Source organism: Pleurodeles waltl, chromosome 12 (genome assembly GCF_031143425.1).
Source record: "Pleurodeles waltl isolate 20211129_DDA chromosome 12, aPleWal1.hap1.20221129, whole genome shotgun sequence".
NCBI classification, from domain to species: domain Eukaryota; kingdom Metazoa; phylum Chordata; class Amphibia; order Caudata; family Salamandridae; genus Pleurodeles; species Pleurodeles waltl.
The window spans coordinates 684,592,532-684,605,732 of record NC_090451.1 but is presented as its reverse complement, the minus strand read 5'-3'; positions in this window follow the sequence as shown (position 1 = coordinate 684,605,732).

The following is a 13,201-nucleotide window of genomic DNA, read 5'->3' as shown; positions in this document are numbered from 1 at the left end:
ATCCATAAACCCTAAAAACCCTTACTAACACTTACCGCTACATGTCCAGGTACCCTAAAAATCCCTTACTACCTTTTCTTAACTCTACAAAATCCTTGCTACGCATTAATGCTACCCTTCTGTAAACCCAAACTATACCTCAATACTACCCTCACCTGAATTGGAAAAATGTACTACCTCCCTTAACACCACTCATTCCTAAACTCTAAAAAAAAAAACTTTACTGCTCCTTAACACAACAATTGTTGAACTATAAAAACCTCCTAATACTACCCTTCCCTGAACTCTACAAATTCAAACTATTCATACATGCTACCCATGTATAAACCATACAGAGCCCTACTACCCCATAACACTACCCACCCCTGAATCCTAAAAATCCTTACTACCCTTTAACACTACCCTTCACTAAAACTCAAAACCCTATTCTACCCCTTAATTCTACCCTTCCCTGATCTCTAATAAACCCTTTACTACCGCTCAGTGCTACTCTTCCCTGGACCTTAAAAGTCCCTTATTGCCCCTTATCAATACCCTTCCATGACCCTTACAGACCCTTTAACACTACAAACCGCTTGATATCCCTTAATGCTAGCCTTCTTTGAACTCTAAAAAGCCCTTACTACCCTTTAATGCTACCCTTCCCTGAACCTTACAAACTTTTAACTACCCCTTAACGCTCACTCAGGGACTAAGGGTGAAATACAGGGAAAAAGTGGAAAACTAATTGCTGATTCTTCCGCTCATTCATCATTTATAAGGTGACCCTCAGGGTCCCACTTGTGGTCCCTTTTATTTCTATTGTCACCTTCCTCCCCTGCAGTTACCAATGCCCCTGCTATTCAGAACTCAGTGAAGGAGTTACTTAGTGATATCTGGGAAGTCATTATATGTCTGTTACAGCCGTCAAACACAGAAAAGCTTAACTCTTTAAAGAGTCAGAAGAGCTTTTTAGCGCATCAGTGGAAGCACTTTCAGGACTCTGATGGAATACACTCTACTGCTCATGTGGAGTGGAGCAATGCTTCTTTGCCATTCAGAAGAAATGAGCACTGCCTTACAATAACAGAACAATTTACAGAATCTTGGATATTTTGCTCCGATACCATAATTTGGTAATAATGTTCTTACAACCAGTTATCATGACCTTACCACAAATTTAGAGATAAATATGCAGGCATGGTTTCTGTCTCTTTTTCTGCAAAATATTGATGTATAATTAGCACCCGTTTTTTGCTTCGGCTCTGGCTCTTATAGGCAAAGAATGCAGTATATTTCTCTGAATGCAAAAACAATGTTAATTGCACTGAAAACCACTTTCCATATATCTCACTAGATTTTTAACAATTTCCAACATATTCTAAACAACCCCAAAAGTAGTATGTTACTAAACAACAAAATGCACCAAATATTAGTGCATGGCAATTGTACATTTTTCAGAGTAACAGCCTATCTTAGGTCTGGCTTTACAGTGCAGTTGTTTGGATGACATTTTTTGCAATTCTTTAACATATGCATTGAGTGGGCTTTCGAGCCTCCCAGATTGCTATTACTCTCACCTCGTGGTGTCAGCTAGCAAAGTATCATTCTGCCTTCTAGGAAGTGCTTATTTTAGAATGAATGAGCGGCTGTTCTAAATCTGGAATAAACTCAACTGTGCTGTCTGCTGTATTACTTTTCCCCCCATATGCATTCTACATAGAAAGCAATATTTTTGATACTTTGGCAAAACCAGTAGGACATGATAAACAACATTTGAATATGCAAAGCATGCAAATTAGTATTAAAGAACATATTACTTACCTTATCTGTTAGAGAGTGTATCTAGCTGTAGATTCCTTACCTTAGAATTATCCCAGGCATCAGACTGGATATGGAAGATTTGTCGTGGGCAATACCCCTGTGCGCAAGTAGGTGGCATCGTGCGGCTCTGCATGCGTCGTCATCCACACCGGAAGTGATGTCTGCGGCACCTATACAGGCACCACCCAGATGCACTGATATCAATTTCTTTTCACAACTTTCTATGGCAGAAGTGCTGAGCCATAAAGAACACTGACCACTGGTGTGGATGACTAGGGCCCTGAAAGGGATACAGCCCTGACCCCAGAAACCCATTTGCAGAGCAGGGAAAATGGGTGCGTCTATGAGAAATCTGCAGCTACAGACTCTACCAGATAAGGTGTTACCAAAGGTAAGAAAGATGTTCATCCGACAGAGACTTCTAGCTGCAGATTCCTTATCTCAGAATAGATAACCAAGCAATACCATCCCTGGAGGTGGGTCTGAGGACCAATTTCAGACAAGAAGTCCTGTACGACTGAACATGCAAAATGCCTGTGACGACAGATCTGAGTGTCCAGGCAGTAGTGTTTGGTTAACATGAGCAGGGAGGCACACGTTGCTGCCCGGTAGATACCCAGAATAGGACCTCCGCATGCTAACGCAGTAGTGCAACTTTGGCTCTGGCAGAATGAGAGCGCACGCCTTCAGGGGTTGGTTCTTGGCCAATGGGTAGCAGATTTCAATGCAGAGCATGACCCATCTGGAAATGGTCCTTTTCTGCACAGCATGACCCTTTTTAGCTCTGACAAACCCCACGAAGAGTTTATTGTCCACCCGGAATTCCTGTGTGCAGTCAAGTTAGAACGACAAAGCTCGTTTTGGGTCCAGATGATGGAGATGCTCCTCATCCTTGGAAGGGTGAGGGTGAGTACAGAAAGTAGACAAGGTGATGGAATGACCTACATGGAACGGCGTGACCACCATTGGAGCAAAGAAGCAAAGCACCACTTTGCAGGATAAATGGGCAAATAGAGTGGCTTAGATGACAAGGTCTGTAACTCACTAACTCGTCAGGCAGATGTTATAGCCATGAGGAAAGCTGTTTTGATAGTGAGTAACCACAGGGGACAGTTGTGAAGTGGCTCATTAAGAATGTAAGCACTAGATTAAAGTCTCACTGAGGAATGATAAATGGGGAAAGGGAATAAAGATGAACCAAACTTTTCAAGAACCTATGTATTAAATTTCTTCAGCACTTCACTTTCCTGCTTTTTATGGTAATATGAATATATGCCCCTTCTGTTTTTATGGCTAGATGCATGACTGCAACCCTTCAGCCCTTGTCACTGACAAAGTTGCAGCTACACAGTAAACCAGCTTTGCAGAGACAGTCTCGACTTGTAAATTTGTGCCTTCAGGCCATTCTGGCCTTTAGGAGGCACAGGTCTGGATTATAACTGACTTCCTCCCTTAAAAAATACTGCCATTTCAGAGGCTAGGGTCTGACTTGTAACTGACTTCTCCCCAGGGCTGTAAGTGGGATAAAAAAAAGTGTGGGGTTCCTAAAAGAGAGAATCACCTGACCCACACATTTGCATAGAATCACAACTGCAAATTGCATACACAACCATTGCTCTGTGCACTTTGCAGAGAGGCCAAGGATTGAATGACCATGTATTCTGAACAACATTTTGCCCGACTAACTGACAATAAGAGAAACATGCACTGCCTTTAGCCACAAATCAGTTGTGCCTCTTTAAAAACACATGGATGTGACTAAATTCAAATTATGCACTAGATAGGGGTTATTTGCTACCTGAAAAAAAATGTAACACAACATCCTGGAAAAAACAAACACCCATAGGGAATGCAAGATTAAGTAATGCATGCAAAATATAAGCTGGAACAACATGGGTTACCTTAACAATTTTACACTCATTGTTCAGAAATCAATTAGTATTTTTGCCCAACTAAAATTAAGGACATGAATACAGTACCAGAAAGGGACCCATTTGAATGCCTGCTTTTAATCACTACCTGGTCTGAGACATGGCGCAAATTGGCACACAAAGCTCTGCTTCTCCACTGCCATTTCAGAGGCACAGGGCTGGCTTGCGACTGAGCGTTTTCAGACCACCCTCGCCTTCAAAAGCGCAGGCCTGACTTGTGAGTGATTTTCCCCATGAATTCACAGGCCACACATTACTGAGGGGCTGGTTTAATATTTGGCCAACAGACTACTCAGTCATTACGATGGAATATGATACTCTGTAGCCCTGACGGAGTACTCGGCTGCCAAATGTAGAAATGTCCATCAGACTGATAGACATTTGGAACTTTGCTAAACGGCTCTGTCAAACATGACTGAGCTGTATGGTAGATTTTCAAAACTTCTTTTATTTTCAAAAAACAAATCTCCAAAGTGGGTTTTTGTTTTTGAAAATAAAAAAATCAATACCCCCCAAGCCATGCAAGTCGTCTCCCACGGGAAGGAGGACATTTTTAGTTGTGTACTGCCCTTTACCACCAAGGGTTTTCTTGTAGGTGACAGGCAGTAAACAAAAACCTATATATACGCCTGCGGCTCAATTTCCTCTGGGGTCCCAAATACCTCCCAATGGGCACCAATAAAATCACCCATGGAACTCCATAAGTTTCACATGGCACCCAAGACAGGCTCCCAGAAGACTTACCTAGGCTGCAAACACCTACAAAGGACAGGAGCCAAGGGCAATTTCTCCATGATCCTATATTGTGATGTTATGAGGATTGCATAACACACTTATCTCAGGGGTTATCCAGATGTGTAGGCCAATTGGAGTTCCTAGCTAAACAGCCAGGTCTTACGTTTCTTGTGGAACTCGAGCAGAGATGGGGCGGTCCTGATATAATGGGAAAGGTTGCTCCAGGTTTTAGGGGTGATGTAGGAAAACATGCATCCTCCTGGTTTGCTTCTGTAGATCCCTGGTATCTGTGCAAGGCAGAGTGTGGCTGAGCGCAGTGAGCTAGTTGGATGATGGAAGTTAAGGTGGTGGTTGAGGGCAGGTCCAGTGTTGTGGTTGGCTTTGTAGGAATGGATGAGCAGAATTGGCAGCGCTTCTGGATGGGTAGCCAGTGTAGCTCTCTGAGGCAGGGCATGGTGTGTGCGCTGCGTTGGAAATTTAAGGATACGTCTGGCGGTGACTTTCTGGGTAGTCTGGAGTCTCTGTATGAGTTGTTTCAAGATAGTGGCATACATTGCATTACCGTAGTCCAGTCTGCTGGTGATGAGAGCCTGGGTGAGTCTATTGTTTGTGGGGGGCCATTTGAATATCTTCCAGAGCACATGTATGACGAGGAAGCAGGACAAGGTTATTGCATTCACAGGTTTGGTCCCAGTCAGTTCGTCATCCAAGATGGTTCTAAGCTTTTAGGCATGGTCTGTGGTGGTTGGCATGGGTCCAGTATGTCTGGCTACCAGGAGGAGTAACAGGGCGAGCTCTTGTTCCTGAAAATCAGGACTTCCATTTTGTTAGTGTTGAGTTTTAGGCAGCTCTGTTTAATCTAGTTTGCCATGCTTGGCATGCAGGTAGTGAAGTTGATTTGGGTGGTGTGGTTGCTGTCTGTGAGGGAGAGGGTGGGCTGTGTGTCGTTTGCGCAAGAGACAATGTTGTATCCATGGTATCTTATGACGTGGGCAAGTGGTTCCATGTAGACGTTGAAGAGGATATGGATCAGTGATGACCATTGCAGGACTCTGCAGATAAGGTTCTGACTCGTTGGGTTCTATTGGAGAGGAAGGAGGTATGCAATCTCAGGGCGGGTCCTTATATTTCAGAGTTCTTAAGTCTTGAGACGAAGATGCCGTGGGAGACGGTGTCGAAGACCACAGAGAGGTCGAGCAGTATGAGAGCTGCGGTTTCCTCTTTGTCCATGTTGATCGAGATGTTGCTAGGAAATTGTGCTTTTCTTGATGGTTGGAGAGTTGCCTGATGATCGCTTTCTCCAAGACTTTGGATGGGAGGGCAGGAGCACGATGGCTTGTAGTTGCTGAGCTCTTCCGAGTCTGCCACAGGTTTCTTTGGCAGCTGTGACCTCTGCATGTTTCCAGCTGTCTCAGAAGGTTAGGCCATAAATGGAGGAGTTGATGGTGGTGAGGTTGGAACTGATCAGAGTTCCTCCTGGGCTGTAGATGCGGTGGGGTCAGGAGCCTGTGGGGGCCCTACCTGAGTAGTTTTTTTTTCATTATTTCGGCATTGTCTTCTGGGGAGCAGCTTGTCAGCTGGTGGTCAAACTTTGTGGTGGTGGGCAGCTGGTTGACAGGGTCTTGTGTCACGTGTTGAAGTTGCTGTAGATCCTCAGAAGTTTGATGTGAAAGAAGTCAGAGAGAAGGTTGCAGAGGTTCTGTGATAGGATGATGGTGTTGGTAACTGCTGAGGGGTTGGAGAATTCTTTGACGTTGTTAAAGAGCTCTTTGCAGTTGTTGGAGCTGGTTTCGAGTCAGTGCAAGGGCGGCTTTCTTGGCCTATTTGATTTGGGTATGATATTTTCTAAGTGTAGATTTGGCCCTATTTCTTGCATTGGTATCCCAGCTAGCTCGCCATCTTCTTTCCATCAGTTTGCAGTAAAATTTGGAGTCTGTTAGGTCTTCAGTGTACCAGCTGACACAAGCTGGTTCATAATTGACGTCCTTCAGCGGGGATAGGGTGTCCAAACAACCTGTGATCCAGTTGTTGAAGGCTCTTAGGTCTGTCTGCAGGTCTCTGTGAGGACTGGTTGGTTGGTTCTGAGGGTTTTGGCCCAGTCCGCTCCTGCTATCTTGTTCCAGCTGCGTCTGAGGTTGCTAGTTGGCTTTGGTGTGGGGAATTGGAGTGCGTAGATGTAGACCTAAATGATGGAGTGGTCAATCCATGTGAGCGGGGTGAAGTGGCTGAATTTAACCTTATGCTGGCTGTGAAGATGGGGTCGAGGTGTGTCCTGTGTTATGGGTAGGGCCTTGGATGAGCTGGGTGAGATAGAGGTTGTAGAGGCCCTCGAATAGGGCAGAGGAGTTGGGATCTGTGGTGTTGGTGAGATGGAAGTTGAGGTTGCAGAGTAAGAAAAAGTCACTTGAACTGATGACAATCTGGCGGTGAAGTCAGTGAGGAGGTTGCTGAAAGTGTTCTTGGGGGTTGGTATGTAAGGGTGCCTTTGAGGGTGATGTGGTTGCTGGCTTGTAGTCGGAAGTGCATGTGTTCTATGTACGGTGGGTTCTCTTCGGTGCAGGCAGTGCAGTTGATTGAGTCTTTGTGGATGATGGTGAGGCCTCCTCCTTGTTTGTTGGGCCTTTCCCGCCAGATGATTTTGTATCCTGATGGGATGGTCGTGGCAGGTGTGTATGAGGGACTGAACCAGGTTTTGGTGAGAAAGAGAACGTCGGGAGTGAGTGTCATTGATGTCCCAGGCTTTGGTATCGTGTTTGCAGAGAGTTCTTGTGTTGAGTAGCATGCATGTTGGTGGGGTGAGGGGCGTGTGGTGGATGGTGTAGGAGTGTTGATGAAGGGTAAGCGGCAGTGAACGCATGAGAAAGCTCATATCATTGAGTGAGGTGTGGCACTGAGGCAGCTGTTGTGGCAATATCAGGAATTAAGTGCCTGCAGGCATGACGATGTGTGCCGGCGTTGTTTGATTGGAAAAGGGTCTGTGGCGCTGGGAGCAGACCAGATGCAGATGAGCTTGCCTTCGGTGCGCCAGCAGCACGGGCGCACAGCGGCCATTAAGTAGGTCCTGGGAGGGAGGAGGAGTGCAGAGGGCGGGATGCTGAAGGCTGGAGAAGGCATGTGAGAAAGAAGCAGGAGACCAGGTAAGGAGTGGCAGACACAGGAAAGTGTGGCAGGGGGAGACAGGAGAGTCCCAGAGATGGGAGAGGTCAAGGAAGAACAGACAGAGAACAGCATGAAGGGGAGAGGCAAAGAAGAAACAAAAACGGAAAGGTGAGCAAAGAGGCAACAAGGGGCAAGAGAGAGTGTAATAGAAGGGATAGGCAAACAGGCGGCAAGAGAGTTAAAGGAAAACGGGTAGCAGGCAACAAAGAGTGAGTGAGCGAGAGAGAGTGTAGAAGGAAAAATGGGCAATCAGGCAACGCAGAGTGAGAGTGTGAAATGAAAAGTGAGCAAACAGGCAATGAAGAGTGAGAGAGAGTAACAGAAGGATAACTGAAGTAAGGAGACACAAGGAGTGAGAGAGAGAGAGAGAGAGGAGCACAAGAAACAAGCAAAAGTACCTGCACAGTTTCAGCCATTGTAAAAATTCGCCCCTTAACCCACTTACGCTCCAGTTGTGAAACTAATAAATCTTCCATGGGCAATGGGTATTAAGATAAATGCTATCTAGGCAAAATTGCCCTATGGTAATAGTAGTAATAATGCCAAATAATTCTAGTCCTTGATCTGTACACTAATATACACTGTATCTAAAAGTATTATAATAATAAATGGAAGTCCAATTCGCTGGAGTTGTGACCCTCCCTGGCAGCTAAGGTAAGTTGCAATTGCTTTTAAAGGTATGTGCACGTGAGAGCGCATTATGTGAAAGTGTATGTGTGATGGTGTGCATGAGTGAACGTGCAGGACAAATGGCGTGTGATGTCACTTCCGCTACCCCTGGCCGTTTGGTGAATGGACCTTCGTGGTCTAGGAGCTACTCGTACACTGGGAGGCAGAATCCCCGGGGGCATCTTTGAGTTAGCAGCCCCCGGCTCAGGCGGGGTAACTCCAGAGGTTAGAGCGTGTACCGCACAGCCCCCACAACGCTGTAATTCTTGTGATTTCTTGGTAACACAGCCTCTGCGACACATTCTTCTGCTCTCACAGCTCCCACCTCTGACGGCAGCGTTAGCATGCAGAGAAGGAGCGTCGACTGCCTCCGCCGTAGCAACAGCATGCTCCTAGGATGGGGCTCTGCAGCAGCAGCCACGCGCAGAGGACTCGAGCATCCCGCACGTGCCCAGAGCTGAAGTGAGCTTCTCGCGATAGCAGGACAGGTCTGAGATAGCGCCTGGTGATACCACTGGGTCTGGGCTGGGAAAGGGCACGTTGCCCATTTCTTTTCAGATCTAACACGACAGACAAGGTGAAACCATATCTTACTCGAACAACTCTCCAGTCCGGGGAATGGACGGCCAATAAAAGGGTTCTGGGGGCCTGAAGTCTATTTTCGGAGTTTTTTTTTGCAGCAAACAGAGAAGATGGGGTCTAAATCGAAGGCTGCCCGTTCCAGTTTCGATCCTAGGCACGCCATCCTTTGCTTCTGGGCAACACAATCTCGCAGTGCCTAAAAACATGAACGTGACCTTGTGTAATGTAACTAGTGCTCATGTAAAGCGCTACCATGGGTGAGAGGGCACAGCGCAGACGAAAGACCAGTTGTAGTGTGGAAAAGGCTGTTTTTAATGAAGCAGGTGCACATAACAAACATTTTATAACCTCGGGTAAATCACCTTACAAAATTATTGACCTCACTATAAATTAATCTTCAGCTACCCCTTCGCCTACCCCCCCCCAGTCTTGATTGCTCCCCTCCCCCAATTACCTTGCCGTGACTGGCTGTCACTGTACTCTGCACCCTGAACTAACTTACCTTCATAAACACTAAACCTTTAACTTCCTGCCTTCTGCAAGTGTCAACTTGCTCCCAATCCCTCTTCAAACTGCTTCACTCAACCGGACAACAATAAAACCAATTCAAACCATAAAAACATGTTTGCAAACTGCTGCCACAACACTTGGTCATCAGTGACAGTATCCACTCACATCCCTCTCTGCACATCTGGTCCATGAAAATCACCTCTATATGAAAAAAGCATGAACATCAATCCTCCTTTCAGAGTGTCCCTTCAGGAGGATCTTCTGTCCCAACAGCAGGGCAGGGTCCTGCACCCAAATCTGCACAAGTCCGCCTCCATGCTATGCGATTGAGCGGTGACACTTGCTAGCTTTCGACCTTCCCTCTGAAGTCTGTGATGTTATTCTAGCAGCTAGGTATCCCTCCACCATGACGGTATACGCCTGCTGTTGGTACAACATTGAGGCATGGTGGGTATCCAAAGATGCTTATCCTCTTTCGGATGCCCTTATCCAAAGTTTTGTGTGTTCTTTCTCTGGCCCTACAGGGCTCTGCTGTGGGCACTGTTAAAGGTTACTTGTCCAGTGTTTCAATGTTCTTGCAGTTGCCACACCAACTTTCTGTGTTCAAATCACTTGTTGTGACTAGTTTCCTCAAAGGTCTCCCACACATGTTTCTTCCGAGGCCATTCATCATGCCCCACTGGGATCTTAACCTGGTCTTGACTTTTCTTATGTGAGCGCCTTCCAAGCCACTGTACAGCTGTCTACCTTGCCTGCTTACCATCAAGACTGATGACCTCTACACTAGAATGCTCATCAGTATAAAAAAATGTAAATAAGAAAAAGTAGGTGCCACAAATCAATATTTGTGTAATTACTCATACACACAAGCATTCTTAAAATGCAAATACATGTCTTACATAGAGATTTGAACAAAGTTAAAAACCTGCCTCCAAATCCTAGTTTCCCTGAAGTACTTGTGAAGTGAAAACAAGCGGTGTGCCTTTGTTTCTTTCCATTCCATTGTAATCTAGGTGTTAGGCTCCAGATGGCTCCCAGCAAAGAGTGATACTTAAACAAATTGAGGGCTGATGGTCCTTTAAATCAGGCCTTTGTTTTGGGCCCACCTAGAATGTAAAACAAGAAAGTCTCCACACAACCTGCAGGCTGCTGCTCCGTATGTAATGCAGACCATGTGCAAGTGCTGCTGAATTATGTCCTGGTGTCCACCAACTAACCTTTACCTGGCAAGGTCCCGCAGTCTTCCGCTGGCCTTAATAACCCTAAAAAAGGGAACTAAATAGGGAGTTAAGACTATCTCATAACAGCTTTAATGAAAACAACACAGCAAAAAATGAAAATAGTAAGGCAAGGGTCAAGGGGTTACAAAGAAAATTCAAGCACAAGATCTGGGACCATAAGTAAAACCTCACTGACATCTTCTGTGCCAAAATGCTTGCAGCCTGCAAAAGTCACAGCTCACAAAACCTCTGGTGGATTATAAACAATCTTCAAAAAAGGGACAGATAGTTGCCAACAAAGCCAACATCACAGAGGTTGCCTGAGTCTCACAGCTCCAATCATCAGGGCAGTCGAGGGACCCCAGGATTCATCCCAAGCCCAGCCCTCTCATCCCATCTCATCCATTCCATGCACAGAATCAAAAATAGAGCACATCATTAATAAAAGTAAAGCAAATGGAGCTTCAGGCCCCAACGGCCTTTCAAGGGCACTATTCAAAGCCAACCCACCAACATGGGCCAAAACATGATAACTGCTTTGTAATCAAGCGCTCTTGAGCAGTCAGATCTCAGACTTATGGCGAGGGGATATCATACATCCAATCTCCAAAGGCGGAGACCCCTCTAACCCAGAAAATTACCTGCAAATTTTGTTGCAGAACAATGATGCAAAATACTACAGGGGCCTCCTCCTAGCGGGCTTTGAGTCTTGGGTGTCCGATGATGACATCATACTGTTAAACCAAACTGGATTCAGAAAAGGGAAGGGCACCACCACCAATCTAATGGCCATTGCACTCATGAACAAAAAGATACAACTAAACTGCTCCCTTCTCTGTTTGTTTCGTAGACTTCAAGGTGGCCTTTGATTTGGTCCCAAGAGCTCTCCTATGAGCATAACTGACAGCCCTTGGGATACCACAACCCCTTCGTAATGCAATACAGGAGCTCCACACTAATACATTGGTGTCCATGAAGGTAGAGGACGGGACCACTGTCTCAGGAAAAGTCCAAACTACAGTCGCTTGAAACAAGGATGTGTCCTCATCCTGCTCTTCTTCAACATCTTTCTGGCAGATCTGGCAAACGCTCAGACCGACTTCTCAGCCCATCCTCCCAAACTAGGTGGAAAGTACCTAAGGATTTGTTTAATGCACATGATGCACTCCTGATGAGCGGCACCAAAGTAGCCCTCCAGAGACAATTAAATGTTTTACACCTCTACTCAACAAAGAACCACCTTGAGATGAACTAACAGAAGTTACTAATAATAATAAAACAGAACAAAACCAAAAAAGCAGTGAGTGGTTCCTGAACAGTAGTAAGACCCCCAAAGCCAAAACCTACATTAGGTGGCCGTCCAAATTGACAGAAGATGATCCTTCCTACTGCACAAAAAGTATATTCGTAATAGGGAAGGATCCCTCATACATGCCTTCAGAAAGCTGGCAGAGCATCTGCCTTTCTGCCTCAAAGACCCTTGTGAAGGTAATGAGGCCAAAATTGATACCAACGATCGCATATAGCATGAAAGCCCTGTATGGCAGGGATGCTCAGCTCCTTAACACCAAGGTTCTAAGAACATATCAGACTATCTTCTTACTACCTTTTGGAGCCTCCCCAGCCCAAATGCATCTGGAGTTTGGTCGTAGTAAGCAAAATGTAATACATCAGAGGTTGTTGGAAAAAATTCTACCACAGACTTCGGAGCATGCATGTAGGGAAATGCCTCCCTTGGCATGGTTACCCTTTAACTTTTTGCCTTTTGTTGATGCCAGTTATGATTGAAAGTGTGCTGGGACCCTGCTAACCAGGCCCCAGCACCAGTGTTCTTTCCCTACACTGTACCTTTGTTCCCACAATTGGAACAGCCCTGGCACACAGATAAGTCCCTTGTAACTGGTACCCTTGGTACCAAGGGCCCTGAGGCCATGGAAGGTCTCTAAGGGCTGCAGCATGTATTATGCCACCCTAGGGACCCCTCACTCAGCATATGCACATTGCCTCACAGCTTGTGTGTGCTGGTGGGGAGAAAATGACTAAGTTGACATGGCACTCCCCTCAGGGTGCCATGCCCTCAACCCACTGCCTGTGGCATAGATTAGTCACCCCTCTAGCAGCTCTTACAGCCCTAAGGTAGGGTGCACTATACCACAGGTGAGGGCATAGTTGCATGAGCACTATGCCCCTACAGTGTCTAAGCCAAACCTTAGACAGTGTAAGAGCAGGGCAGCCATAAAGAGTATATGGTCTGGGAGTCCGTCAATTACGAACTCCACAATTCCATAATGGCTACATTGGAATCTGGGAAGTTTGGTATCAAACTTCTCAGCACAATAAATGCACACTGATGCCAGTGTGGGATTTATTACAAAAAGCACACAGAGGACATCTTAGAGATGCCCCCTGCATGCCTGTCCGACTCATAGTGTTAGGCTGACATGTTCCTGCCAGCCTGACACAACCAGACGAGTTTCTGGCCACATGGGGTGAGTGCCTTTGTCACTCTGTGGCCAGGAACAAAGCTTGCACTGGCTGGAGGTGCTTCTCACCTTCCCCTGCAGGAACTGTAACACCTGGTGGTGAGCCTCA